Raw genomic sequence first — 26,929 nt, forward strand, 5'->3', positions numbered from 1 at the left:
CCTGTGTGGGAGCATCCCCTGCAGAGACGGCTTGCACCCGGTGGCCTTGGCAGGCTGGTTGGGGCTGGAGTGGGTGCAGGCTGAGCGTAGTCCCTTGGGAGTACTGCCCCTGAGGCCACCTTGGCAGCATGGCTAGGGTTAGAGCGGGCCTTCGCCAGGGGCAGTCCCTGGGCTGAGGCTGCCCAGGTGGGATGGCTGGAGCTAGAGCAGATGTGGGCCTGGGGGAGTCACAGGGGGACTCAAACAATGGCACCTGCCAGCACCTCTAACCCCAGAGAAGGTTCCAGCAGTCCCTGTCCATTTGGGAGAAGTTCTAGAAAGAGTTAATAAGTGGATGTCCTTCTCACATTGTCCAGGTGCCCTTTATAGCGCCCTTTTTTCCTGGGGTAGGAAAGTACACTTGGGCCCCTCAGCAACATCCCTCCCTACTGCAGGTTGCCGCATCAGGGGAGGGGATCCCATGGATACTGTGTCTCCATCTTCCCTGCCTGCTTCCGTGTGGTCTTTCCATGTGCAGTAGGTGTTCAACTGACCCTCCGGTCTTCTTCAACAGGAACTGCTCTGTATGTAGGTGTAAGCTTGGACCCCTCTTCTATTTACTTCTTCACTGTCTCTCTATCAGAAAATATTCCTCAAGGAGGTGGAGGGTGGGAAGGGATAGACTGGGATTTCAAAATTGTAGAATAGATAAACAAGATTATACTGTATAGCACAGGGAAATACACACAAGATCTTATGGTAGCTCACAGAGAAAAAAATGTGACAATGAATGTATATATGTTCATGTATAATTGAAAAATTGTGCTCTACACTGGAATTTGACACAACATTGTAAAATGATTATAAATCAATAAAAAATTAAAAAAAAGAAAATATTCCTCTATAAGATCACTGCTTTTTTCCATGTTTCTAGAACAATACTTGGTACATGGTAGACACTTGATAAATACTTGCTAAGCGAATGAATAAATCACAGACATAAAATACAAAAAAAAATGACCATTTAAAAACACTAATGATAAAGGAACTATAAAGTTTTTCTGGGTCAGCATCATTATCTTTTAATACTACAACGTTTAAAATATGAAATCCGAAACCCACTTCTGAAATATCAAAACAAAACTAAAGTGAAATACATTTTAGTCAATCTGAGCAGGCTGTAATTTCACTAAGAAGCGAAACAAAAAAATCTGCTTCCATTTTTGCATCACCAGCCTTTGACAACACGCATCACTGCCGCTAGCACTCTGGGGCATGACTAACAGCTGGGAATTAATCAATCCTTAGATGGCAAAAGAGAAGAAATTGCTCATACTAAGCTACACCCGGCATTGAATCCAAATAAACACAGGACAAACGTATTTTTCTCACAGCTTTGTCTTTTAAACAATCAGAGAGGGAAGAGGCTAAATCAGGATTTTAGCAGCAGGTACTGCATGGCCAGACTGGACACTTCCAAATAATTTTAAGGGACTGTTTCACTCCTGCTCTTATATTCTGTTTTCCATTCCAGAACTTGTATAGTACACAGAAAACATTTACCCACTTTTAAAACACTCTGTTTTCATTTCTTATTTCAAAGAATAAGAATTGATTGACATGAACATATGATCTATGGACCTGATCTTTATTCCTCTGCACTGCATCAAACATTGAAAATGACCTATGAATGACTTCACCCAGCAGTGGCTACCATAGTTCAGCTGTACAGATGAAGTTCCCACACTTCTGATAAAGAATTTCAAAATTTTGATTCAATTAAAAAGATGTTGGCTTAGTCCCATGAGATGGGTCTAAATATGATGAGACTCTAAGCAGTTTACTTGCTTGTTCTTGCCCACTATTTTTAACAATAGACAATTTAGAGACAAAAAACCTTTAAAAAAAAAAAAAAAAGCCTAGTATAACAGCAGCTTCCAGAAAGCTTTAATCTTTTCAAACATATGTCCACTTTTGCTGATCATAAAATCTTTCATAATATTGTCCTGATGTCACATCTGTACTGAGAAACATGAACAACTCCCCACAAATAGCTCAACTGATTGAGGTTTACATTATATATAATAAAATAAACCCATGTAACTAGCACCATAATCAAGATATTGGAACATTTTCCATTGGCCCAAAAGTTCCTCCAGGCCCCTTGGCCATCCCCAGCCCCACATCCTACCCAACACACACGCCAGCCACAAACAATCATTGATCTGCCTTCTATCATGACAGATTAGATTTGCCTGTTCTAGGATGTTCTATAAATGAAATAACACAGCATGTACCCTTTTCTGTTATCACTTCTATTACACAGCAGGATGTTTTCAAGGTTCCAGAAACTCGTTTCTTTTTCATCTCTGAGTAGTATTCCATTGTATACTCATCTGATGATTTATCTATCACCCGTTGGTGGACGCTCAGTTGTTTCCTTCCTATTATAACTAAAGCTTCTACAAACATTTATTTACAATCTTTGTGTGGATATAAGTTTTCATTCTCTTGGTGGGAAAAAAAAAACCTACAAGTGGAAATGCTAGAGACATATGGTAAGTGTACACTGAACTTTATAAGCATCTGCCAAACAGTTCTACATACACACACTAAAAAACAAGTTTATTTTTGCTTTCCAGATATAAAACTTTAATACTGGCAATTTCAGACTTTACACATCGATTTCCTTTCTCTGCCCCACAAGGTATCACCATGTTCCTCTCCATCTCCGTGAAATTCAGTGTAGAGAGCCATTCCACAGTGAGGCTAAGGAGCAGCTGTGTGACCCAGCATGCATTTTAGTGGGGGGATTCCCTTCACAGAGCCCCACGTGGGCACAAAGGACTAGTAAATCTGGTGACAAGGAGGTAACTTTCTTCTACAAGAGTTTATATCAAGCATATTCTTCCATATTAAGTGTTAGATTTGAATTTTCTCAGCCTTCTCCCTACACAAGACCCCAGCGATCCTGTTCTCCTGTTACAGATTCATGAGGCCTGTCTCCATGAGATAACAGCACAATGTTTCCACTAGGTCACCTCATTTCCAGGGGCTACATTCTAAGTAGACTAAGGGAAGAAAATTCAGCTAACACTCAGCATTCCCCCAACAAAGATCTCTCCCAGTGAACTGGTGGGACCAAGCCAGGCAGGAACGTAAGATACCCATAATTGAAATAAATACTCTGATTAAGCTATTCATCCCAATATGAGAATAAAAAAAAACACCACTCAAAAATAAATGCACTGCAACACTTTTCCAGGTTGTTATTTCCCGATTCATGGGTATAGGCAAGATTCCTATGAATACAAAATATAATGGACCACAGAACTTTCAAAGTCAAACAACCCTTGTCTCAAAGCCGTTCACCTAAAAGGGGATATTTCCCCACCTCTTGAATCTGGGCTGGGCTGTGACTTGACTTGACAACAGAGTGTGGCAGAAATGATGGTGTGTGCTTTTGCACTCATTCACACTCCCTCCCTCGCTCTCTCTCTCTCTCTCTCTTTGAACTTGTTACTGCTGTGAGAACAAGCCCAAACTGGCCTGCTGGAGGACAAAAGACACATGGAGGAGAAACAGGCCATCCCAGCTAAGGCCATCCTCAATCAGCCAGCCTTTGGTCTACCCAGCAGTTGACCAGAGATAGATACTTAAATAAACCCAGTGAAGATCAACAGAACTTCCCAGCTAAGGACAGCCCAAAGTGCCAACCCACTAAATTAGGAGCTAAATCAATGGTGGTTGTTTTAAGCCAGGACATTTTGGGCGTAGTCTGTTATGCAGCAAAAGCTAACTGATACACTGATCAGTGAGGGAAACTGTTTCTTCCCCATTAGGAGTGCACAGATTCCCCTCTTACAACTCTTCCTTATTCCTCATGGCCTTGACTTTTGACCCAAGTTTCTACTTTATCTATGCTCTCTTTTACTCCTGTGCTGCCTGTTATGGACTGAACTGTGTCTGCTCCAAAATTTGTATGTTGAAGCCTTAACCATCAGTACCTCAGAATGTGACTGTATTTGAGATAAGACCTTTAAAGAGGTAACTGAATTAGAAATGGGATCTCAGGATGGGCCCTCATCCACACTGACAGGTATTCTTATAAGAAGATGAAATCTGGACACACAAATAGACATCAGGGATATGTGTGCACAGAGAAAAGACCATGTGAGGATACAGCAAGAAAGTGGCCATCTACAAGCCAAGGAAAAAGAGTCTTAGGAGAAACCATATGTGATGACACCTTGATCTTGGACTCCCAGCCTCCAAAACTATAAGAAAGTAAATTCTGGTTGTTAAAGCCACCCAATCGGTGACACTTTGTTACAGCAGATCAAGCAGACTGACACACTGCCTGTGAGGAAAAAGTGTACAAGAAATTTCCCAGCTTTTTCCCTGCTAATCACTCTGACAATTCCTTTATTAATCTTCAAAAAAACTTTTTTAAGCAATTCCATTCCTGGGTATTTATCTGAAGAAAACAAAAACACTGATTCAAAAAGATACATGCATCCCGAAGTTCATAGCAGCATTATTTACAATTGCCAAGATATGGAAGCAACCTAGTGTCCATCAACAGATAAATGGATAAAGAAGATGTGGTTTACATATATATATATAATATATATATTATAATAATATATGTATATATAAAAACACAGTGGAATACTACTCAGCCATAAAAAAGAATGAAATGTTGCCATTTGCAACAATTTGGATGGACCTAAAGGGTATTATAAGTCAAACAGAGAAAGACAAATACTGTATGTTATCACTTATATGTGGAACCTAAAAAATAAAGCAAATGAAAGAATATAACAAAACAGAAATAGACTCACAGATACAGAGAACAAACTAGTTATTACTGGTGAGGAGAGAGATGCGGTGAGGGGCAAAATAGAGAAACGGGTACGAACTATTCTATATAAAATAAATAAGCTACAAGGATATATTGCACAGCACAGGGAATATACCCAATATTTTATAATAACTTTCAATGGAATATAATCTACAAAAATCTCGAATCACTATGCTCTACACCTGAAGCTAATATAATATTATGAATATTTAGATAATTTTTAAGTAAATGGAAATTTTAAAAGAAAAAGTTTTAAACATAATGCATATTTGTCATAAAATTTCTAGTATATTAAAGATACCAAATAAAATAAAAAATAAGCTCACCACTGTTTGGGAAAAAATATGCAATAAACTGAGGAAGGAAAACATCGATCTCCAAGCCATCCTGAGAGGGGATCGCTGTTAACACCTGCTATGTCTTCCTGCAGTGTGTACTTTAGCTCCTGGACTTCCCCAGCATGTGGTGACCTCCCCGGGCAATGAGCACACAAGCAGGGGACATGTGCCCCTTTGCTGATGGCAGCATCCTAAAGCCCTTCCTGTGTTTGCAGAATTTCTGAGTCTGTTTCAGCAGCTGAAAATGGCAGACAGTCACTCTCACAACTGATTTGAAAGCACACATCCAAGCAGAGAGTTCCCTGTTGTATCTGTTTAATGGGATATTACTGTTGCTAGTCCAACTCCCACAGGGAAACACGGTGTCACAGTCAATGCATCAGACAGCAGGCTGCAGTCTACACTTTTCCTGGAAACCCCAGCCAAGGGCTTCTCCGTGGAGCAAACTGTCAGAACCGCCCTTTGGTATAAAAATAAAGGCTATCGTTAATTGAGCACTTACGTGTCGGACACTCTCTAAGAGCATGGGGTTGGTAGTGATGAAGGTGGTGGTTTGTCTGTTTGCATCAGAAGAAAACTGCATCCCCACAGCAATGCTGTGAGTCCTTGTCAAACCCTGAAGATCAAGCTATTCTGACTATAGTCAGTGTTGAGTTCTGGTTGGTCCCTGAGTCAGGCCTGGGGACATTTGTCACCCCTCAAGGATCTGCTTCTAGGAGTTCTCACAGACAGAGACTCCCACCTGACCCTCTGCCCAGGGTGGACTTTATTTCCAGATGTTCCAGGTCAGTGCATGAAGGTCCAAGGAGCCCTAGTCTGGGTGTCTCCCCAAACTTCTCCTCCTAACCTACTGGGAAGGTAAGAAAAGCCCCTGTTTCATCTGCATAGAAAGAAACCGCTTTCAGGAGGCCTTGCATGGGCCCAGAAGTTACCTCCTACTCTCACAGGTGGCCCTGGGTCTTTTGCTCTAATCAGTTTCCTGCTACTTTGTTTGACCTGTCTAATCTAAGTAGTTCTCTCCAAATAGTTACTTGGATTTTTTCACTCACTGCTCAAGTGTTTAATACCTATACACAAATATACACACATATACACACAAACACATATGTAGCTGTTTCTAACTGTATTGTGATGAGGGTCAGGCAGAAAACACACCTTCCCATCTTCAAAGCGTCTAGGGGCTAAAGCAGCTTCTCCCTCCCTCCGGGAGCAATGTTTCAGCTACTATGAGATGAGGACTTTAAAGCCATCTGGAAATGCTTAAAGAGCAGTTGCTGAGGATTTGCAGATAAGAGTTATTTCCAAGAGGAAAATCCCACATAGTCCCCACTAACTCTCAAAGGAACGGACCAGAGGTCAAACATGCTGGAAACAAACGTGACTCATCCCAGCAACGAATCCCGGCAAAACCACCTGTCCTCCTCCTTGCTCTCTCTCTCTCCACCTCCTGACTTCTTCCTGATTTTGATGCCTATGTCACAGCTTTCCTTTTACATAAGAGAAGGTTTTAAAAAATTGTTTGTATATGTGAAGACAACAACTAACCCAGCTGAACACGCATACACCAGAGAATAAGGCTAGTTATCACAGCTAACAGGAAGGTCACATGTTTGCTCTTTTCCAAAAGGCTCCCTTGAAATTCTAATGAGTGGCTTTAACTCAACAGCCTGCTCACTGGCTTGGCTTTGAATTCCACCAATACAATGCTCATAGTGGTTCCTAGGGAGCGACCTTAAGCAAGAAAAGTGTTTGGAGTCTAGTACACCTATAATAGACCCCCATGCAACTACATGACTATTCACTGGGTTACTGCCTTCTCCTGAAGTGCATGACCACAGTGCAAGGATCACTACAGGACAAAATAATAATAAAAGCAAAAGGAGGAGGAGCCATGAATAGCCAAAATAAGGCTAGAAAAGAACAAAGTTGGAAGACTGATACTTAATGATTCCAAAAGTTACTACAAAGACATGGGGATCCAAACAATGCTGTACTGGCACAAGGAGAGGCAGACAGAAAAATGGAGTATTATTGAGAGTAGAGAAATAAACTCATATATTGTGGTCCACTGATGGACAAGGATGCCAAGATCATTCAATGGGGAAAGAACAATTTCTTCAATAAATGGTGCTGGGACAACTGGATATCCACATGCAAAAGAGTGAAGGTGGACCCCTACCCTCCAACCATATCCAAAAATTAACTCAATACGTATTAACACATAAATATAAGAGCTTAAAACCACAAAACTTTTAGAAGAAAACATAGGGGTAAATCTTCATAACCTTGGGTTTGGCAATGGATTCTTATATATGACAGTGAAAGCAAGAGAAACAACAGAAAAACAGATAAATTCAATTTCATCAAAATTAAAAACCTTTATGCATTAAAAGACATTATCAAAAAGTAAAAAGACTATAAAATGAGAGAAAGTCTTTGCAAGTCATATATCTGATAAGGATCAAGTATCTAAAATATGTTTTTTAAAAAGCTTTTACAATATAATAGCAAAAAGGCAATCAATCCAGTTAAAAAAATGGATAAAGGACTTGAACAGACATTTCTCCAAAGATAAATGTAACAGCCAACAACCACATGAAAAGATGCACATCATCAGACATCAGGGAATGCAAATCAAAACCATTTCACACCAATTAGATGGCTTTAACAGAGAGAACAATAATATACATGTTGGCAAGGATGTGGAGAAATTGGAACTCAGTACATTGCTGGTGGGAATGAAAAATGGCGCAGCCACTGTGCAGAATGGTTTTGCAATTCCTTACAAAGTTAAACACAGAATTATTATAGGACCCAGAAATCCCATCCCTAGGTATACACCAAAAACAACTGAAAAGAAGGACTCAAATACATGTGTACGCATGTTCACAGTAGCACCAGTCACAAAAGCCAAAAGATGGAAACAGCCCAACAGTCCATTAACAGATGAACAGATAAACAAACTGAGGTATATACATACAGTGGACATTATTATTCAGCTATAGAAGGGATGAAATAATGATGTATGCTATAACATGGTTAAAAACATGATGCCTAGTGAAAAAAGTCAGACGCAGAGGTCACATGTTGTAAGGTTCCATTTACATGAAATATGAAAATAGGTAAATCTATAGAGGTGGAAAGCAGATTGATCATTGCCAGGGGCTGGAGAAGGGCAAAGTGTGGAGCAACTGCTTAATGGGTCTGGGGTTTTCTTGGAGGTGATGAAAATACTTTAGAACTGGATAGAGGTGGTGCCGTGCGAGTCTGTGAATGTGCTAAATGACGTTGGATTGTTCGCTTTAAAACGGTTAATTTCTGTTATGTGAATTTCACTTTCATTAAAAAAAAAAAAAGTCAGAAGGAAGAAGAAATGAAGGAAATGACAAGGCAGGTGAAGCAGTGCAGGATTTTAAGTAAGACCGAAGCCCGTTGGGAACGGCAGAAATGAGCGCCAGGAGAGGCGGTACTGGCAGATGTGTGTGGAGGGAAGAGGCAGAGATAGTGTGAACACAGGAAAAGCAGGTGGTTCAGTACCAGGATGGTCATCTTAACAGAAGAGTAACATCTGTACGCTGTCCAGCATCCACAGAAACAGCACTGTGTCAAGTCTCAGACGGCAGAGTACCATGAGGGAGAAGAAGGTCCTTAAAGTGAGGACAGTGCGGTCCCTGAAGCTCCCTAGATCAATCCTCTGCAGACCCTTTATTCCTGTACTTTTGCACAGAAGACACAAAGGGCTATGGAGGAGAAGAAAGAGGCAAGTTAATTAGAAATTAGTCTGGAGCCTCGCAAACGTGTACTGGAAGGAAATGGGAAGAAACACACAGTACTGACAATATGACAGGTCCTTGATAAGCAACATGTCCGTGTAAAGACTTCCCAAACCCAATGAAATCAGTTCCAATGACACTGTGCTCATTTTCCAGATGGGAAAACCAAGGTCCCAGGCTTCAGAGCTCACCTTATTCGGACGACACCATAATGCCTCCAGCCAGGTGAGACATTATAAAATTCAGTAGGAGCGTCACCCAGTTTTCCAGTAAACTTCTAATGGCTTAAAGAAGAGAGTTTGACTTTTATTTTTCTATTAGCTCCATAAGGGCTCTCTGATGATCTCCGATGGGAAAATGTACGGCATCTCTCCAAATTTCAGACCGCTGTATTATTACTCGAGGAGTATAAAAAACACTGCCACTGTGTGTTTCTTGCTTCCAGTTTTTTGTTTGTTTGTTTGTTTGTTTGTTTTCTAATAAGAGTATTGTCTTCTCCCCGCTACCTGGAATGGCCACTGGAAAATCGCACGTCCTCCAGCCGTACGGGAAGGGTCAGTAGATCCTGACAGCACTTTTACCCGCATAGCCGCTGGAGTCCTCCTCAAACTGCTCTCTTCCTGCGTTTGTGACACTTGATTCCTCCACAAAGGCCACGAAATATGGCGAGGAATGAAGCAGCTGCTCAGCGAGGTGGTGATGGCCCAAGGTCACTGGCTGGTTCCCCTCCAGTGGGACAGTTTATTTGAGTCCTCAGACCTCAGCAAGCTACCCTTTCCCGCCTGAGGACAGTGAAGACACGATGCCTGCTCCTTGTTCTGTTACAGAAAAGCAGGTAAGGGCTTTTCAAATGCAACCATTTCCACTGGCTTTCAACATTTTATTGATAAATAAAAAAAAAAATAGAATAGAAAGGATCAGGGAGCTACAATGGATTTATTTTTTCTCCCTTGTATAGAAACAGACCAAACAAAACAAACATTTCCATGGAAGGGGGCAGAAAATCCATATTTCAGGTCTGGAGAAGATTCAGGCTGCCCAATTCAAAACGGGGTAGAAAATGTGTTTGAGGACAAAAAATTTTATCTTTAGAGTAATAAGTTCTTGCTGTCACGACCACACAAGGGCTCTTGGGAAAGGTCACACCAAAGCAATTTTAATATCATAATGATGTCAACAGTAGCTGACACACAGCTTCGTGTGAAAAGCTCAGTCAAAGGAACTGAAAAAAATGTTATATATATATTTATATAAATTTATATTTTACATATATTATATATATTTATATGTACATAATATATGTATTAGGGCAACAGCTAAAATTTTCTATGCTGGATTGTTAGACCTTTTCTAATTTCTTTAAATCTTTTGGGAAACCAGATAGAAGAAACAACTTTGCTAATACAAACGTTTGAACCTTTTTTTAGACGGAAAAACAAGACAAGCTTTAAGCACCTACCAAAGTAGAAAATTGACCTTATTTGCCCAAATGTATCCAACTAAAATTTCATGGTTAAGGTTTTTCTTCTCTAACATTTTATTTTAAAAATCAAGCTGGAAGATTTTTTTTTTTTTTACAGTGAGCAACCGTATTCCCACCACCTAGCTTTTTTGCATATCTAGTCCTTTAACCACCTCTCTATCCACCCACCCAACAGATCTTTTATTTAAAAATGTGTTTTGCAGTAAATAAGCTGCAGAATTCAATACTCTGTACCTCTACACTCTTATGCTCCTAGCATTTTAATCTTTTCCAGTTGAAGATTGTGACTTACTAAGAGGATGGAGGGAGAGGGAAGTAAATGAAAGCTCATCACACACCTAGTTTCAAGTAAATTTGAGATTCTGGCAAAGGATGGAGATCTTTCTATGAAAACCAGGAGGAAGAGGGTTTGGCAGAATGCTGACCTTAGCAACGGTTAGGAAAGTTATTTTACAAAAGTTGTGGTGTTGGCCCCATACCCTTCCTCCCTTTGTCTCATCATCTTGGGAGAAACAGGCCAGGTGGCCATGGAGACCAAACAAGAGAGCAAGAGAGCCACCCTAGAAATGGAAAGGTTGTGAGCAAAATGCTGCAGTTGGCCAATGCTGAGAATTCCCTCTTATGAAGAAGACACCCCTACACGGTTGAGGGGTCTCCTTTTGGTAAAAGGAGTAAAGGGCTGGAAATTTCTTCTTTACCTTTGTTTTTGCTCTTTTCTCTCTCATCTTTCAATTCTTGCACAAATCAAGAAAGAGAGGAGAACACTGGGGTGTGCTTACCCCTTGGGAATGCCTCTAATAGACTAAGTGAAGATCATGATAAATGGATGGAAGACCATTGCTGGCCAGTCACTTCCTGAGTAGAAGACTTCAGATTTTCCTAAGGGCTGCCTGGTTCTTCCCAGATAAAGGCAGGAGAGGGAGCCACTGTGCAGAAGTGTGCCCAGGAATGAATGGTGTGTTCATGCTGGAGCATTCCCAGAGCATGGCTGCAGGCGACAAGATGTGCAGAGCAGTGCACTGGAGAGGGCCCCTGTGGCACAAGGTATTTCCAACACTCTCTTCATACGAGGTGACTTTAACACTCTCCCACTGAGAGATGGCCATTTATGTCTCCTCCCCTTGAAACTGGACAGGCACGTGACTCGCAAATAAAATGATGGAAACAATCCAGCACGATGTCCAAGGCCACATCATAAAGTGGTGCTGTGTCTACCTTGTCAGCTGGAATCATCACACTGGAGCCCATGTCAGCAGTCCAGCTGCCCTGAAGCCCCCATGCTGGGAGAAAGCCCACAGTCACCCATGAAGCAAGGCCCCATGGGGAAATCCTGAGACCACATGCAGAAAGAGAACCCAGCCAGCCTCCTGCTGCTCCAGCCCCGCACAATCCAAGTCTTTGAACCTGGTATCAATCTAGCCACTGACTACCTTTCTCATTGTGTAGTTAGTACTCCAGCCTCATCAGTTTATATGCAGGGATCCACACTTTTCTAGAACCTTCTCCCCCAACACACATAGACTTACATATCATATATAGTCCATTGTCTAAGATGCCCTCCCTCCTCTTTAAAATCTTTCTCCACTCTACCCTTCTCTCAAGACCTGGTTTTGTCCCAAAAGCAGCCCTCTAATTCTGCACTCCTGAAAGTTATCAGTGATATCTGAGCTGCCAAACTCAATAATTATCATCATAATTCATGCCTATAGGTAAGTCCCAAAATGGAAGCAGCAATGGCTCATCAAGGACAGATCAGCTCACTTTCTTTGGACAACAGCACTGCCCCATTTCTTCATGGAATGGGGTGACCAAGCTGGGGGATTCAGAAGTCTTGACAAAAAGCCTTATCTCAAAGGAAGGAAGCCTGCTACCAGAGTTTTTTTTTTTTACAACATTCTGAAGTTGCACTGCCAAACACAGTGCCACTGAGCAAATGTGGTTCTGAGGACTTGAAATATGGCTTGTCTGAATTAGGATTTGTTGTAAGTATAAAATATATACCAGATGAAAATTCTAAAAAAAAAAAAAAAGGTAAAATTTCATTAATAATGTTGGATGTTGAAATAATAATTTGGATATGCTGAGCTAAATATATTGTTAAAATTAATTTCAAGAATGGTCTTGGACTTCCCAGCCTCCAGCCCAGGCTGTTATAACAACCTATTTTTCTTTTTTTTCTTTTTTTTTTTTACTTTTTAAATGAGTTTATAAGAAAATTTAAAATTACTTCCATTGCTCACATGGTATTTCTACTGGACTATACTTCTGTGCTTTACTGAACTGAGGGTGCCCAAGGAAACACCATATATTTCCCTAAAAAGTTTAGGAATATATTTTTAAAGGAAAAGGTGAAATGTTAGAATATAAAATTTAAAAGGATAGTTAAAAGAGATCAGAATGAAAAATAAGAGAGTTAATATGTACGCTTGGAAATGTTTCTAGCAAGAATAAATGCCGACCATACAGTCACACAATATCCTTGCCTCTTTTTTCAGGGCACTGAAACCATTACCCATGATGACATTCATCTAAGGAAAGCTTTGCAATTACAGACTTTGTTTTTTTTTAAACTCTAATATATGTAGCAATTTGACTCACTGAAAATTACCTATGTGCCTCTCAACACTGTAATCATTTTAGGACTTAGGTATTTGAAGCAATAGCTTATAACCTACTCAAGGGGAGAAAATGAATTTACACAGCTTCTGAAAGTACGTACCTTGCAGCAGGAAATGGTCTAAGGGATGGAATATGTGCTGCAGGAGTGAGGAGGTGGGTGAAATGGCAGGAGTCGAGGTAGAGCAGACACTCCAGTGTCCTGTCCAGATACACGGGGTGCCTTTGAACCGTCCCGAGTGCCCACCTCCCAGCTTGGGTGTGCTTTGCTTCTAAAGATGGCACTTACAAATATCTTAAAGAGGAACAACTTTCAACTATTAGAGATGCTTCACCTGCAGATGCAGAGCTCAGGACTCCACAGTTTACAGCCCCTCTCCCAGCAGCCCACAGCCAATGGCTGACGCAGGGACAGAAAGCCCAGCTCCCTCGCCCTAAGCAGAAGGAACAGACTCAGGAACAATTACACTCCAGAGCGACCCCCAGGGACTGGGCTGAGGCAGAGACATTCCCCAAGCCATCCATCCCCCTGCTTGGCTTCCTCTCTCTCCCTTCCCTTCCCCGGCTCCCTAGCTCTCCTGGGAGCACTGCCTTAATAAAACACTTGTGCAGAAATCCCATCTCGGGTATGCTCAGGGGAGCCCAAGCCAAGACTTTCGTGATGCAAGCGTGAGCTTGAAGAAAACGTGAACCCAGGTTTTTTATTGTCATCTTTGCACCGTGGATAAGAGCTTCTCTAACACTTATGTATTCAAAATAACTGCACTAACCCCAGTTTAAGCAGCAAGAAGTATTTTTGTTCTTAAAGAGCATTGCAGTAGCCTCAGAACAGAGGTCTTAGACCTAGAAAAAAGATGCCAGTACCCAGCACAGCATATAGCACTCCAGGCGTGAAAGAAGTAAGGGTAGCGAGTACGGCTCCAGAGTAGAAGTTAAAAAAAAAAGACAAGTCAACTTAAAGCTTGGTGAGTTTCACACCTGACACTAAAGTTATAAATTCTGCACATAATCAATATTTAATAAAAACAATTTCAAATCATTCAGAAAGGAAGAGAACACATGTCATTGTTAGGTAAATTCCATGCCCCCCCCACCAAAATATTATCTCTTCTACACTGGTCTTCTGGACTGGAAAATAAAAACAAACAGGAAAGTACGTATCAAGGGTTGTTTTCCGTCTTTTCATGCAACTTGAAGACAGCCTTTGGCTTGACTAAGCTAATAAATTCCTCTTTACCATGAGTCATTCTGAAGCTAGAAATTTAAGGGTGAGGATAATTCATCCCATTTTGTTCTCTATAAATATTTTCTATTTTTACACTGATAAAAAGCTAAGTTGAATGTGACATAAATAAGCCAAATCTAAAATACACCTTCTGCTATCACTGGAATTGAAACATACTCTGAATGCATCTTGTGGATGTAATAGTCCCCCCCAAAACCCACTTAGAACTCACGCACAGCCCACTGTTGGAATCATGGCAAAACCCAGCAGGTGTTCAAGATGAAACCAGAAAGGTTCAGATGCCAGGATCTAGATATTTTCAGTTTTAAAGATGGGAAGATATTATAAAAGAATCAGATTTCACTTCAATATTAAAAAAAAAAAAAACAACCTCATAACACAAGATATCCAACAAGGGTATGTGGCTAGAGTAGAATGTTTTTATTTTTAGGAGAAGATGGGTGGAAATACCCAGGAATTCTCTCTTTGGGAAGAGGGCAAACATAACACAAAGGTAACTATTGACAACCTGGTGACATGCAGGACACCAGGTCCAATCAGGTCCTATTAGGTGAGGGGATGGAAGAGGAGCCCACACACTATGTTAACTGTCCCGGGACCTAATGCCACCTGAAGTCCCTGTAAAATCAAATGCATGGCATTTATGCCTCTTCATAAAGAGGAATTCATTCCTGGAACTTAAAATATATAACAAATAACTTCTAAGTTCTGGTCTCTCTCTTTTTTCTTTGGACTCGTGACTCAAGTGTTTATTTTCACTAAGCACACAATTCTTCATAGGGACCTTTTATCATACAGCTGATGAAAAGTGACCTATTTTTAAGAATAATACAACTATTGTACTGATAAAGTGGATAGTCCAGAAAAATATAAAAAAGAAAGAGTAAAAAGCGGATGTCGTGTCTACGCTGATTGAAAGTCCCCAGTGAATAATTCAGCCCCCTCTTCCCCAGCTCTGGTTTGCCTGCTAAGACATGGTTTATGAGTGATCCGGGGAGAGCAGTGAAATATAATGCACTTGACTAAAAATAAACAGAAACATTCAATAATAAGTCTCCTTTCTTGATATTTTTGTGTCATCATTAAATACAGATCACTTGGAGAGGCATCAGGTAGTGAATCTTCCCTCCCCACACAGAAAAGCCAGAAGAAAACCAGCCCCAGTCCCTGCCAGAGGACGATGGAGAGTCTGACGTGACATGCAACACGCAGAAGAAAGTAACGTTGATTTTAAATGCCTGGTACCCAGAGTTTTACCTTTCGAGTTGAACATTGAAGTTGCTGGTTATCTTTTTCATGTAATCCCTATAAAATGACTTCTTGTCCCTTAAAGTAAGAAATCATATATAGTCCACTTTTTTTTTTTTTTTTTTTACTTATAACAGCAAGTTGAAAATAGCATTTGACAAAGAGGTCAGAAAAGAACATTCATACTCACTAGGATTCTGGCTCTCGAATAAAACATCAGCAAGTTATCGTTTACGAAGAAAAAGAACTGTGCCTATGAAGACATTTCCTGTTCCCATTTTAGCATTTCTTTACAGATTTGTAAAATGGAACTTTAGAGGAACATTGGAAGGATTTATTTACAGCACCTTTACAGGCAGTTCCCATGAAATTGAGGGTGGATTCCAGCTGACATGATTTTTTCAACATCTGTGAGAATCTTCTTAAGCAAAATGTGCATAGGATTGAAAATAAGTCACATACATTTCTCCCCAGAAAGAACTGCAGAAAACAGGAACTTGAAGCACATCTGATGCTTACTAAATGCAGGCAAAACTACCACAGACGGCAGGTAGAAAATCTAGCAGAATGTGAAGTGCCCAAGGTTGGTGGAACGAAAAAACTTGAATCTAGAAAATGCCAGGAGATGCAGGTTCTGCCCCATCAAGGAGAGCGTCTGAGAACCAGTTTTGAGGTGCATGTCAGATGGGACGTCAGTGTGAATGAAGGGATTCATTTCACAGACCGAAAGTTCTGGGACCTCACAACTAGCAGCTCTTACCCATAAGTGTGCGGAGTACTTACCAGATGGCTGGGGACTGACCACAAGTGGTGTCCACTTCGTCAAATCACAGCACTGCCCTCTGTGAAGGAAGGACACAGACCAGAGAAAAATCAATGTAGGAGGATTTTTAAAATTCTCATGGAAGGAAATAGCCTTTTGCAATTCAAAATTGAAACCTATAATATTTTTTTTTAAAAACACATCAGAAAGACATATTAATAAATTAGTGACATTAGTTTCTAAATGGATGACAAAAACACAGAGTCATCAATTCAGAACTACACCATTATACCCAGCCTACAGGGTTTATACACCCTCTCTACTAAGTGGCTGAGCTACAGTGCAACCTCTTAACCTATCAAAATCATTAAGCAGGAACTGGACAACAAAGATATCTAAAATGTTCTAGGGTAGGTATAAAGATCTTTTCCTGATTAATAGTAAAATTCCTTACATGAACTGTAATTGTAAGAAATCTTTCAAAGAGAGCAGTGCTGAATAGGAATGATCTACAGTGAAACTGCATCTGTCTACAAACAGTCATTATTTTTGACGTGTGTTTCTGTATTGTCTTCGTTAGCAAGTTGTTATACAGCTGTCGGACTCCGCATTGGATTTAGATTTCAAGATCTTTCCAAGATTTTGTGTGGGGTGGGGGTGGCACAGTTCCCAGTGGTGTCAAAAGTATATAGAAGAGGAAACCCATTTGCATTTTGAAAAAAGAAAAATTGGCAATCCAGACATGGGAAGATGATGCCTGTAAACTGTGAATTGGGATTTTGTGACGTCATCACCTGTTTATGGCGAGGTCTACAGTAAGGTCCCAGGTAGAAAAGTACATCTTCTCTAGTGCAAGAAAATGTCATTAAGATTGTATGAACAGATATGGAAAAAAATTTTTCAGGTCAAAGTATTTATTTTTAAAAACCCAAGTAATGTAATATGTGTACTACGCCCCCACTGTGTTAAAACAAACCTCACTAATCTAAGTGTGAAAACACGGACATGAACACTGTTATGGGCAGAGAACACATCTGGAGGGAGACAAGAAACTGGAGTGTGGCTGCCTCTGAGAACTGGTCCTGAGGGGAGGCGAGAAGGGCCTTTGCGTTTTATCCTAACATTGAACAATTATGCAATACTTCACCACAAGACATATTACTTTTACAACAAAACAAAAGAAACCAACTCATCCAAACTCTGTATGGAAATAAACATTCCATTTAAAATACACAGAATTAGCAAATACACAGCTTCGTGTACACTTACTTTATTGATTTAGTGAACATTTACGATGACCCAGCTGTAAGCGTGGATTGCAGCATCATATTTAATAGACATAAACACTCTAAAATGTATGTGCTGGGATTCTTCCCATTTTATAGGAGAGAAAATTGAGAAGTTGGGTGACTCTTCAAGAAACATGCAAGGCTGACATTCAAACCTAGGCACCCTGACCAGTGTCTAGCCTCTGTGGCACTGCCCCCTCTAGGAATTTACCAAATAGTCAATATTACATTTATATTTGTAATGATGTATTAATATTAGACTGCAAATTCCATAAAGACAGAAATTACGTGTGTATTAAAACCACTATGTATATCCCAGCACCTAGATAGTGCCTAGCACATAGTAGGTGGTCCATACACCTTTGACGAACAGATAACTAATTAAGTGTCCTGCCTAGAACTGGGATGTTAAGCTACATGACTGTTGTATGCCGCTTGGGGCTGTGAAACACACTGAGTTCCAAAAAGCTCTTTGATTAATAACCTGCCATGCCACACTCCTCATCTGGAGAAACCACTTGCTGCCCAAGTCCTGTAACTAGAGACTTAAAGACTGGACACATGTCTTCCCTTTCCTTCTCTAATCCCCTAAGTGACTATCCAGCATAAAGCTGATGCTTCGTCCCAGGAGCCTTTCTAATTCTGAGCATGGCTAGGATATTGCAACATTTGGGAAAGCCAACGTTGAAATACTGAATTACAATGAAGTAAAGCAGTATAAACAGTCTGTCATGAACTATTCAGCTACCAGCATATGGTAGGCAAACTGTTGTAACTGACTTGGTGTTGTAGGCATATGTGAATCAAGACCTCAACCTACCAACTTTTTCATTCTAATATTATTACAGAGGTGTTGAAGGGTATAAATATGTATTTGGTAAAGGAGAGACTAAATGGATGAGTGAGTGTATATGTCTGTGTGTCTGTGGATCTCTGTGTGTGTTTTTGGTCTCTGTGTGTGCACTTGGTCTTTTGAAAGAGGATTCTTTTTCCATAACATAGAAGGAAACCTAATAAATATAGTTACACAAAATCCCCAAATCCCCAAATTTTGCTGGTATAAACAAAAACTGTTTTTCATTCAACAAGAATGTCAAGACTATTAAAGAGGGAAAGACGGTCTATTCAACAAATAGTGCTGGGACGACCGGAAATCCCCAAGCAAAGGAATGAAGGAGGACTCCTACCTCACACCATACACAAGAACAGCTCAAAACGGATCATAGGTGTAAATATAGGCGCTGAAACTATAAAACTCTTAGGAGTACATGTAACACCTTTGGGAACAATCTTTGGGTTTCATAGACCTAACACCAAAAGCACAAACAAAAGAAAAATAGATAAACTGGACCCCACCAAATCAAAAACTTTTGTGCTTCAAAGGTCACCATCAAGAAAGTGAAAGGACAACCCACAAAATAGAAGATTTTTGCAGATCATGTATCTGATAAGGGACTTATATATCTAATATATGTTAAGAAGAACTATTATAACTTAACAACAAAAAGACAAATGACTCAATTTAAAAATGGGTAAATAATTTGAATAGATATTCCCCCCCTCCCCAAAAAAGACATACAAAAACATCAAGAGATGCTCAATCATCAGAGAAATGCAAGTCAAAACCACAATGAGATACTACTTCACACCCACTAGGATGATTATAACCAGAAGACAGATTAGAAAAAGTGTTAATGAGAATTTGGAGAAGTCAGAACCGTCCTACATCGCGTGTGGGAATAACATTGCCACAGTCACTTGGAAAACATCCTGGCAATTCCTCAAATGGTTAAACATAGAATGACCATATGGCCCAGTAATTCTGTTCCTAGATAGGAACCCAAGTGAAAAGAAAATATATGTGATACAAAAAAGGTTCAGTGTATTTTTTTTTCATGGCAGCATTAATTCATAATAGCCAAAAGGGGGAAATAATCCCAATGTCCATCAACTGATGAATGTATTAAATAGGTGGTATATCCATACAACAGACTGTTAGTCAGCAGTAAAAAGAAAGCAAGACAAATGTGACAAACATGGATGAACCCTAAAAAAATTACACTGAATGAAAGAAGCCAGGCACAAAGACCACACATATTACATGATTCCATGTTCATGAAATATCTGTAATAGGCAAATCCGTAGACAGAGAGAGGCCTGGAGGGGCAGGGAGGATGAGCAGTGGCTGCTCACAGGGGTGGGATTTCTCTTTGAGGGGATGAAAATGTTCTGAGATTAGACCATGGGAACAGTTGTGCAACTCTGTAATTATACTAGAAACCACTGACTCATACATTTTGAGTGGGTGAATTTGACACTTTGTAAATTACATTTCATTAAAGCAGTTTTTTTAAAAGGCTGCATTTCAGTAAGTTTGCCAGTGAATATTAGTTGGCTTCTTTCAAAAATGACAAAATACTTATATTCACTCTTCAAGGAAACAGTAAGTGGTGAATATTTACATTTTCAAGAGACCAACGACTGTAATTCTCCACGGGATTCCTTGTGATGGGAAATACATACAACTGTATTTTACCTTCACCAACAAAGCGCACGGGATTGCCTGCAACCCACCACTAATGAGAGATGCCACAGTGTTTGCGACATGGTCTTATTTCAAAGCAACGGGGAGCTTTAGCCAACTGTGAAGTTTTTATTTCTCTACCAATATCTGAGGGTGATGTCGCCAGGCCTTTTTTTGTGAAATCTGTACTATATATACATTTAATGCTCTCCCCAGGCTTGTCAATACTGAAATTTTGTTCTCAAGTGAAGAATAACTGGGCAAGGCTGAACCAAAACAGAGATGATTTCACTCTGATCTGCCACGGAATCTGGAAAATTACTGTTGTGCAAACATACAGAATGTTAGAGAAGAGTTATGCCAGTGAGTCTGTGCACCGTTACCAAGCATCTCAAAAATCTATCCGGCTTAAGTGAGCAACTATTTATTTTGCTTCACCTAGTGGGCTCAGATTGGCAAGAGTGTAGGCCCCATGGCACAAGCACTTCTCAAGCCTCCACGGTGTCACATGTGCTAACACAGCACTGGACAAAGCAAGCCACGTGGTCAAGCCCAGATTCAAAGGATGGAGAAGGAGCCCCGTCTCTTGATGGGACCTTGCAGCCTGCAAGGGCGTGGGTACAGGGAGAGGAAGACTTTGTGGCCACCTTTACAATCTATCACAGCACCATTTCCAAAGTGGAACACACTCCCACTGATGGTGCAGAGAGAGATATTTTATACTTTATTACAGTTTGTTATCTGTAAGATAGCTTGCACGTAAAACACAGGTTTTTACCATGGTACACAGAGAGGGGATGTACAGTGCATATAGACTAACACAACTTCTATTTATGGAAAATGATACTATTTCTCTATTGAACTTAAGCATATCACTATAAATATACTTACTTCTGGCTATTTACATAATAATGTTACCACGTTCCAACAGTTATTTATCGGTTATATTTTCTTTTTAAAGTGAATATATTTAAGTGGAAAAGATAAGTAATAAGTTCAGGAGAAAGACAAGGTCGGCCAAATTCATAAAAATGGCTCATGAATAACCAAAGTTTAGAACCCCATGTGGTAGAGAGTGATGCTTCTGAAACTTTAACGTGCATACAGATCACCAAGGTATCTGGCAAAAAGGTAGATTCTGTTAGAGACAGGACTCTGATGGAGACCAAAGGTTCTGCATCTCTAACAACCTCCCAGGTGGTGCTGATGCTGCTGGTTCCAGAGTAGGCTCCGAGCAGCAAGTAAGTAGCAGGGCAGAGGCCGGACAATCAGAGAAAGCTGAGAGCAGTCATTTACCAGCTGTGTGGTCTTAAGCAACTGACCTGACCTCTCTGAAACCATTCCTCATCTGTAAGATGCAGGTAACAGTAGCACCCATCTCAGAAGTCTGGGTCAGGGTGAAGTGAGATGAGTGATGCAAGGCGCCCTGGACAGTGCTGGCCACACCCAACAGAGGGCACAATTCCCACTCTGTTCTCTTTCATTCTTAATGACTTCCAGAAGACGCCTCAAATGGAACTGCAGGTTAAAGAAGGTAACTGGCTGGGCCAAAAGGACAAAGTGTTCACGTGACTGCACTGCGTCACAACATTAAAAACCTATAAAGGGAATTCTTTCTTAGTTAGATTTATTCCTAGGTATCTAAACAAGCAATTCTCCAAGGAAGAAATACAAATGATCAATAGGCATATGAAAAAATGTTCAGTATCACTAATTACCAGAGAAATGCAAATCAAAACTACAATGAGGTACACCTCACACCAGTCAGAATGGCCATCATTCAAAAGTCCACAAATGATAAATGCTGGAGAGGCTGTGGAGAAAAGGGAACCCTCCTACACTGCTGGTGGGAATGCAGTTTGGTGCAGCCACTGTGGAAAATAGTACAGAGATTCCTCAAAAGACTAGGAGTAGACTTACCGTATGACCCAGGAATCCCGCTCCTGGGCATATATCCAGAAGGAATCCTACTTCAAAATGACACCTGCACTCCAATGTTCATAGCAGCACTAACTACAATAGCCAAGACATGGAAACAGCCTAAATGTCCATCAACAGATGACTGGATAAAGAAGATGTGGTATATTTATACAATGGAATACTATTCAGCCATAAAACCCGAAAACATGACGCCATTTGCAGCAACATGGATGTTCCTGGAGAATGTCATTCTAAGTGAAGTAAGCCAGAAAGAGAAAGAAAAATACCATATGAGATCACTTATATGTGGAATCTAAAAAAACCAAAATGGAAATACAAAACAGAAACAGACTCGTAGACATAGAATACAAACTTGTGGTTGCCAAGGGGGCAGGGGTGGGAAGGGACAGACTGGGATTTCAAAATGTAGAATAGATAAACAAGATTATACTGTATAGCACAGGGAAACATACAAGATCTTGTGGTAGCTCACAGAGAAAAAAATGTGACAATGAATATATGTATGCTCATGTATAGCCAAAGAATTGTGCTCTACACTGGAATTTGACACAACATTGTAAAATGACTATAACTCAATAAAAAAAGTTAAAAAAAACCTATAATGAGAAAGAATCTGGAAAAGGATATACATATATATCTGAATCACTTTGCCGTACGCCTGAAACTAACACAACATTGTAAATCAAATATAATTCAGTTTGGGGGAAGAAAAAAGACAACCTACAGAATGGGAGAAAATATTTGCAAACAATGACAAGTGCTTAATTTCCAGAATATATAAACAGCTCATACAACTCAATAACAAAAGAACAACCCAATCAAAAAATGGGCAGAAGACCTAAACAAACATTTTTCCAATGAAGACATACAAATGGCTAATATCACTAATTATCAGAGAAAATGCATATCAAAATTGCAACGTAGTAGCACCTCAGCCTGGTCAGAGTGGCCATCATTCAAATGTCTACAAACGACAAATCTGGAGAGGGTGTGGAGGGAAAGGAAACCTCTTACACTGTTGGTGAGAATGTAGTTGGGTGCAGCCACTATGGAAAACAGTACGGAGATTCCTTAAGAAACTAAAAAGAGAGCTACCCTATGATCCAGCAATCCCACTCCTGGCCATAAATCTGGAGGAAACTCTAATTCAAAAAGATACAAGCACCCCAATGTTCACAGCAGCACTATTTACAGTAGCCAAGATATGGAAACAACCTAAATGTCCATCTACAGATGACTGGATAAAGAAGTTGTGATATATAAATACAATGGAATACTAGTCAGGCATTAAAAAGAATGAAATAATGCCATATGCAGCAACATGGATGGACCTAGAAATTGTCATACTAAGTGAAGTAAGTAAGACAGAGAAAGACAAATACTATATGATATCACTTGTATGTGGACTCTTTAAAAAAATGACACAAATGAGCTTATTTACAAAACAGAAACAGACTCACAACATGGAAAACAAACTTATGGTTACCAGCAGTGGGGAAGGAGGGGTGGAGGGATAAATTGGGAGTTTGGGATTTGCAGAAATTAAGTACTATATACAAACTAGATAAACAACAAGGTCCTTCTCTACAGTACGGGAACAATAGTCAATATCTTATCATAGCCTATAATAAAAAATAAATATGAAAAAGAACATATATATATATAAATTGAATTGCCATGCTGTACACCAGAAACTAACACTAACACACGAACACTGTATATCGACTATATTTTCAATTAAAAAAAAAATCAGGCCTTTGAAACTCATTTCACCAAAGCAATCACACTTGATATTTTCACACCGCATGAACATGTTTAGGTCTCCTCAGAGTCACTCAACATGCATGTACTGAGCACCCCTGTGGCCTAACAGTGTCCTTGGCTCTGAAGACACAGCAGTGAACCAAGGGAACAAAACAGCTATCCCCGTCGAGCTCACACCGTCCAATTCTGTCCCCCAAGCCACCCACGTAAACTGGCTCCTCTGGGCTGCACTGAAGGCTGCCGTGGGACTGATCTGGTCACATACATGTTTCCATGTCCCCATGGTGATCTTTTACCATGTCAGCTGCCTGTCAGCACTTACATAATGAGAGAGTTCATCTGAGTCACCAGAACTCCAGCTTCTCTTGGAAATCTGGAAGACTTAGCAACACAGACCCAGAATGACGCAGGTATGCCAGCCATAGCTGAGCAGCAGCAGTCCGCCCCCACCCTCCCGATGGCTTCCCCCAGACAGCCCCTCACCTGGGTTCTCCAGCTCCTCTCCCCCCATTGGTTAGTGACCCCCCACCACCCAGTGAAAGCACAGTCAGCAGCCCTGAGAAGCATGGAAGGAAGGGGCACCCACCTTCCTGGTCTGCATGTTTTCCCTTTACCATCCCCCCAATGTCCAGCAAGAGAGCAATGTCACCATTGCTCTGCCCTTCCCTAAGTCTAAAACTGCCAATTTGAGAAACCATTCTAAACTCTGCCCAGAAAAGTTACAGCTCCTGTATCTGTCATTGATCGTAGCTAACTGGCTCTAAAATGTTTAACTGGGGGCTCCTTCTAGGAGTTTATCATGAGCTACTTTATGAATGTTATTTTTTTTTTCTCTAAATAATGGTGATGGCTTTGCAATCACCCACCTACGTTCCACTCTTGCCCGGTTTCCCTCGTGTATTGGTTTTCTATGGCTGCATAATAAAACTGCCACAGATCTCATAGCTTAAAAAAACATACATGTGTTAGCTGTTGGCACTGTAGGTCAGAAGTCTGGGTCGAGTTGCTGGGTTATCTCCTGAGTATCTTGCAAGGCTGAAATCAAGGTGTTTGCCAGGCTTCCTTCCTTTCTGGAGACTGAGGAATAATCCACTTCCAAGCTCGGGCAGGTTGTCGATCAGTTTCACTTCCTTATAGTCACAGGATGTAGGGGCATTCCCTTGCAGGCTGTCAGCAGGGGGCCATGGCCAGCTCCCAGACGACACCCATGCTCCTTGCCAGGTGGCCCCCACCATCTTCCAGGCCAGCGATGGAGAATCTCTCTCACATGGAATCCCTCTCTCTCTTTGACTCTTTCTTCAGTCCCTTCTAGAGACTCAGCTGACTAGGACAGTCCCAAAGAGGGAAAGTTAATTCTGAAAGCCAACTGTGCCACCTAACATAACCCAATCACAGGACTGACATCCGTCAAGGTCACGGTCCTGGGGATGATACAGGGTGTATACACCGCAGTGGGAGTCCTGGGGCCATCGGAGAATTCTGCCTGCTACTTAGTACCTAATTGCTGCGTGCATTTGTCTTCTGCATGCATTTTTTTTTTTTTTTTTTTAGGTTGGGAGCCGACATCATGATGCAAGAAAAGCTAACTGGCCAGCAGAGAGGATGCACGGAAGTTAAACCAGAGAGTAGACTTGTAACAGTCCTCCCACTCATCACTGAATTCCATCATCTAACCCCAAGATTGCATGTACGCTGCCAACTTCCAAATGTACATGAGATGTTTCTCTCCTTTAACTTAAACTGAATCTTATGAAGTTAGATGTGTAAAAAATTGACATTTTAGAAGGACCAAAAAAAAAATTGTTAAGTGTTCAAATAACATCATGGGTTAAATTTTTTAATTAAATTATTATATTTTCTAGAAGGTATCAACCAATTAAACTGCTTTTCACTCAACAGGTTTGGCTATTCAGAAGTTACAAAGAAGCAACATACACCTAACCACACTAATATTTAAAAGAAAAAGAAATAGATAATTAAAAGCATGCTTAATACATTCACTAGCACGTGGCATATTTATTAAGATTTTTTTTACACAAAAATATGAGAATCTTTAAGAAATCTCCCTTCAAAAATACGTTTGGTTAGAAAGCAAAACCGCCTGACAGGTTCAGAAGAAGCAAGCATCTTTCTTCACAGATGAGAAGACTGAGGCACAGAGTAGTTGTGTCACGGATCCAGAGTCGCGTGGTGAGCAAGCAAAGGAGCGTGAACTCAGACCTTGGGCCCTTCCTCTTAACAACCATAACTGTCTGTGCACCCAACTGCGACTCCAAGCTGTGAAACAAGGGTGCTTCCTGCACCTGTTAGGCAGCACAAGGTGGTGGCCAAGCACATATGCATTGCACTCAAATGGATCTGGCTCACATCCAAGGCCAAGGCATGAGGACGGCCCTGCCAAGGCCTGTGATCCTATAATTTGCATAAAGACACCCTGTGTGCCAGCAACAGCCCTGCCCAAGCAAGCCTATGAAATCTTCTTAAAAAAGAAAAGAAGCCAGGCGTTCCTTAACCCCTGTGTCTTTACTTGGAAGAGGCGAGATGAAAGCTGTAATTGATCCCGTCTTTCGCTTTTTCACTCTTTCCAAACCCTTTTTCATTATCCTACATTTTGTAATTTAGAGATTACGAAAAGATGGAAACAAATGAAAGCTAATACTAGAAGCAAAGAAGAAAAATCACTGGCTCCCTTTCCCACTCTAGAGAAGAAAGGGAGCCTTCCTTTTGGTAATGAGAAAGTAAAAAATCTACGGTCCAATAACCTCCAGCCTTTTCCATCAGTTCCACTCGGCCAAAGCAGGGCGGCACGGCCTCAGTGCCACAGCAGAACAGACCCCAAGAAACACATGCTTAGTAGTTGTAATAATAGGTCAGGGGAGGTGGAGGTGAAGGAAGTGGAGGCGGGGTGGGGGCACCATATGACATCCTGATCTCCGCATTAAAGGAACACTTGCTTTCAGTGACTCATTTCCAGGGACCTAGGCTGGACAAGCCCAAGTGCCAGGTGGCATTTACTCAGAGCCTTTTCCTGGGACCTGGAAAGCGCTGACCAAGCACTGTTACCACGCCAGGGTCCTCGGCGTAAGGAGGTGAGCGACTGG

General features: G+C 40.8%; 1 protein-coding gene across 5 annotated transcripts in view; it reads right to left on the reverse strand.

Annotated features, from left to right (window-relative positions):
* PLCB4 (phospholipase C beta 4) overlaps window positions 1-26,929 on the reverse strand; it is a 384,175-nt gene that overhangs the window by 231,211 nt on the left and 126,035 nt on the right. For all 5 annotated transcript variants that reach the window (XM_074346931.1, XM_074346929.1, XM_074346932.1 and 2 more), the window contains one exon: window positions 16,331-16,389. The gene's annotated coding sequence lies outside the window, so the exon portion shown is untranslated. The remainder of the gene's footprint in view (window positions 1-16,330; window positions 16,390-26,929) is intronic.

The sequence above is a fragment of the Camelus bactrianus genome, chromosome 19 (genome assembly GCF_048773025.1).
Source record: "Camelus bactrianus isolate YW-2024 breed Bactrian camel chromosome 19, ASM4877302v1, whole genome shotgun sequence".
Lineage (NCBI taxonomy): Eukaryota > Metazoa > Chordata > Mammalia > Artiodactyla > Camelidae > Camelus > Camelus bactrianus.